Source organism: Myotis davidii, unplaced genomic scaffold, assembly GCF_000327345.1.
Source record: "Myotis davidii unplaced genomic scaffold, ASM32734v1 scaffold201, whole genome shotgun sequence".
In the NCBI taxonomy this organism is placed as follows: Eukaryota; Metazoa; Chordata; class Mammalia; order Chiroptera; family Vespertilionidae; genus Myotis; species Myotis davidii.
In genome coordinates this window covers 3,410,439-3,415,295 of record NW_006297819.1, presented here as the reverse complement: position 1 = coordinate 3,415,295, position 4,857 = coordinate 3,410,439, and the positions used below count along the sequence as shown (strand labels likewise).

The 4,857-nt window shown below is 46.1% G+C and overlaps 1 pseudogene; it reads left to right on the top strand.

The window, feature by feature from the left end:
- The first annotated feature begins 4,065 nt into the window (after positions 1-4,065).
- LOC102762403 lies at positions 4,066-4,598 on the top strand (annotated as a pseudogene).
- The last annotated feature ends 259 nt before the right edge of the window (positions 4,599-4,857 follow it).

Here is a 4,857-nt window from a genome sequence, read left to right as displayed (position 1 = left end):
GCATCAGGCCTGAGCAAGGGCGGAGCCAGTGATGGGGGGAGGAAGGGGAGTCCCTTGCCCAGGCCTGAATCCTGGGTCAGAGGCATCAGGCCTGGGCCAGGGGCAGAGCCAGCAATCGGAGGGGTCTGGGGATCCCCTGCCCAGGCCTGACACCTGGGCCAGAGGCATCAGGCCTGGGCTGGGGGCAGAACCAGTGATGGGGGTAAATGAGGGTCCCCTGGGCAAGGGGCCGATCCTGCGATTGGAGGGTGATGGGGGTCAACGCCTGAGGGCTCCCAGTACGTGAGAGGGGGCAGGCTGGGCTGAGGGACACAACACCCCCCCCGCCCCCAGTGCATGAATTTCATGCACCGGGCCCCTAGTCCTATATAATAAAGAGCTAATATGCTAATTAGACCATCTGGAATACCTTCTGGATGAAGCTGGCCAAGGCTGTGAGGGCCTGTGAGGGCCAGCTGAGGCTGCAAGGGGCTGTGAGAGCTGGCCAAGGCTGCGAGAGCAGAGCCCTTGCGAGAATTTCATGCATCGGGCCTCTAGTTCTATTATAATGGGCATGACAGGACTATTTTACTTCAGTGCAAGGGAATCTGAGGGTTGAAACTATAATTAAATCAAATAAGTTACAATTGTGCATTATTTAATTACTAAGTCTATCTTATGAACATTGCAAGCCAAATCTCTAGTCACAACCATGTCTCCTATCTACTTTGTTCTATAAATAACTCCTTTGTGAATCCACTTTTATCCTACACCTTCAACATTTGACTTCTTTGTATTAAAAATTATCCTTCAAAATATCTACACTATATGATTTTAAGTATGGAATGAATATTAAAGATTGTCTAGTTCATACCTTGAAATATAAAATGGGGTGAGAAAATTAGACCCAGAGAGGTAATAATCACAAAGAAAGTGGCAAAAGTCAAGTGGGTCTAAATTTAATAATCAGACATATGCTCTTTTTATAATCAATGCATTAGGTTTTTTTTCCTTTCCCATTGCTGTTAAATTGGACAAACTTCAATAATTACTATAGAAAAACTAACTATGTAGTCTAACCTGCAGTAAAATTTTCAGGAGTGTGGTAGTGATTCAAACATTCTGGTATTTTTGTATATTATTATTACTAATGGCCTGGTGCATGAAATTCATGAACATTAAAAGATAATTAATTAGATGCAATATTTTAATATTGCTATTTGCCCTTTCTTTATCATAGAAGTGTCAGAGATGAAAAAAAAAATTAGTAAAACGCATATGAAAATCTCCCTCCTGTCAGAGTCTGAGGTGTGCCATGAGACCCAGAGTCAAGTCCCTGCCCACCTGCATGCACCTTGAAATTGCACAAGACCCAGACATGGCCAGCCCTGCCCCTGTCAAGCCCCGCCAGGTAGAAGGGGCAGCCTCAGGTCCCCCAGTGCACCCTCAGGTCCCCCAGCCTGGCGTCGGGGCAGGGTGCATGGCCTGAGGTCTCCCATCAAGACCCACTGGGCATAGGGCATGGCCTGAGGTCCCCCACAAAGCTCTGCCAGACAGGGGGTGCAGCCTCAGGCCCCCCACCCCAGCCTGGCACAATGCAGCCTCAGGTCCCTGCTGATCACTCATTATGGCTCATTTTGGTAACCCTGCCTCTGCTGTGGGCACAGCCATCTTGTGATGGTGTGACAGAGTGAGGGTCAATTTGCATATTACCTCTTTATTATATAGTACTAGTGGCCCAGTGCACAAAATTTGTGCACATTAAAAGGGGATTAATTAGAGGAAATATTTTAATATTGCTATTTGCCTTTTCTCTATAATAGAAGTGTCAAGAGGTGAAAGAAAATTAGTAAAATGTATATGAAAATCTTCCTCCTGTCAGAGTCTGGGTCATGCCGTGGTACCCAGAGTGAAGTCCCCTCCCACCTACGGCACCTCAAAATTGCACGAGACCCAGACCCAGATGGTCCCACACCCATTGGGTGAGATCCAGAGCCGGCAGGCCCCACCCTTGTCAAGCCCCACTGGGCAGGGGGGTGTAGCCTCAGGTCCCCTGGTCCAGTGCTGCATGGGGGGGGCACAGCCTCAGGGCGCCCATCAAGCCCCACAGGGAGGGGGTGTGCAGCCTCAGGTCCCTGCTGATTGCTCATTAAAGCTCCTTAAGGGAACTGGGCCTCCACTATGGGCGCAGCCATCTTGTGTTATGGAACAGCCCCCCCCCGCCCCCCCGCCTCCAATGTGGGAATTTGCATAATCACTTTTTATTAGATAGGATTATTTAAATTCTTAATATAAAATTGAGACCAAATGTGAATGGCCAACCTGTAATCATTTAGAACAGATTTCCTTTATCTCATAGTATAGTGTTCCAAGATTAGACCTCAAAAATTATGAATTATTAATGGCTAGAAACAAGCATAAAAATGTTATTCTAAAATTTCCATACACTTGCCTCCTTTAGTTCTGGGATTGAGGTAGGAACTTGGTGAACACAAATATATATTTCTTTGGGGGAGTATTCATTATTTGCACATGTCATGATTGTTTAGAAAAAAATACCTTTGTGTTTTTTTTTTAATATGTGTTTATTGATTTCAGAGAGGAATGGAGAGAGTGAAAGAGATAGAAACATCAATGATGAGAGAGAATCATTGTTCGGCTGCTTCCTGCACACCCCCTACTGGGGATCAAGCCCACAATCTGACATTTGCCCTGATGGAATTGAACCTGGGACCCTTCAGTCCATAGGCCAATGCTCTATCCACTGAACAAACTGGTTAAGGATAGGTTCCTTTCCTTTTCTTCCTTTTCTAGAGCTTCCATTTCCCACCAATTCTTGCACCTGCTTGCATTTCCTGAATGCCAGTGTGGCTGTGAGTGCCAGAGGCAGCAGATGGGAAGGTAAACTTTCATGCCTGCACTCTTAGATTAGCCAGTAGGATTTCTTGTTCCTTCCCATAACATTCCACTCAGTTGATCACTAAATAATCAGATACAATGTCAAAGGCATTTAGTACTTGTTCAATATATGATTCTTAATCAGTAATTACCCAAGACTCAACTGAATACATGGGTTTGAACTTACTCGCTAATTTCACCACCTGTGATGCAATGCCCAGGAAATGTTGAGGGCAAATGGGTTGTCAAGGCTTTCGCCCCCACCCTATGTTGAGGTTATCAGCATCTCCAAATCAATGAACACTTCAATCTTTTTTCATAATGCCTAAATATTGTCGAGCGAGTCTTTGGACAAGATGAGAAACTGGAGAGCTGGGCAAGTCACCCTCCTGAATGCCTGTAAAGTTAGCAAGAGGGGGTCTGCAGATACCCTGATGCTAAAGGCTTGGTTCAGAGAACACTAGCCAATGGAACTTTAAAACGTAAGAGATGTTAATTGAGTCCACCTGAGAGTGATACAGACTGGAGTTACTCAGTGAACTTTACATTTTAAACTCAGCCTGCCAAAAACTGAATACTCTTCCCAAATTTAATGAACATAAACATTGGTGAGGGGGTGGGGGTGAAGAAGAAATGTGGCTACTCCTGCAGAAAGTTTTGCTTCACCCGCTCATACATAGTCTGATTTCAGGGACTTCCCCATACCCAAGGAGTGCAAAGAAGCTGGTATGGATGAAAAATGTTGTTACAACAATAGCTGAAATCCTCAATAGCTTCCTGGGAGTCAGCTGCTGGAGTATTTGGCTACAGGTTATCAGACAGCTGTTGGGGCAAGGGATGCCAATATCCCACTAAGAGGGAACTTCCTCAGCCTGTTCTCACTGGCATGGTCCACCACACCCACAGTGGAGCTGTAATAAGGAAGGTAATCTAGGTCCCATGTCTGTGGGGAGCGGGGGAAGGGCACAAGCATCCTTTTCTGGACAACTTTGGAAGATATCCAGGCCAGGCTTTGAGCTTTAAGATTTCTCCCAGGATTATCTGGGGTCTCTGATTTGGGGGGGAGGGAGATGTGGACTTTTTTAGAGGGTCATAAGAGACCACTGTATTTAAATTGTTCCATGGAAAACATGTGTCCTGGCTCTTCTAATCCCAGGTACTTCAGGAGCCACAGGCCTTGGTGAAGATATGGCCACGTCCAAGAACCGTATCACATACAACCAGTCCCCAAAATGGCACAGAACAGCATCGAGAAACCCCGATCACAAAGATATGACTTCCTTAAGGGGGTTTTCCCTAAGTTCCTAAGGAACATGTACTTTGCCAAGAATCACAACAAGAAGGACCTGGAGAAGATGCAGGGCAACAACGCCAAGGCCATGCGTGCATATGCCAAGGCTAGAAAGCCCAAGGAGTTCAAGCCCAAGACCCCAAAGGACGGCCATCACAAGCTCAGTCAACTTGCCTACATCACTCATCCCAAGCTTGGGAAACATGCTCATGCCCACATTGCCAAGGGTCTCAGGCTCTGCTGGCCAAAGTCCAAGGCCAAGATTCAAACCAGGCCTCAGGCTGCAGCTACAGCTCAGGCTCAAGCTCCGGCTCCCAAAGGTGCCCATGCACCCATGAAAGCTGCACAGAGGAGGCTTCTGTCTGCCAATGTGAGGACCAAAAGAGTGGTGGGATCCCTAGGCTGCTGCTATTTTTACAAACAAATATGAGGCAGGTTCTATCAAAAAACATAAAACAAAACAAAACATCCTAAAGAGTAACCTTACTGAAGTCAGAATTAAGTGACTGTTAGGACAGAATTTTTTGAAATGAGAGGGTGGGTAGTCAGTGGTTGGAATCAGTGAGGTGTAGCCAGAATTTGAAAGTAAGCAGGGAGTCTCACTGTAAATTGGAACCAAACGTAGCCTGTCTAAATTCTAGGCCCTCATTCTTGGAAGCATAAAAACTTGAGGGCCTTCCCTGTTTTGT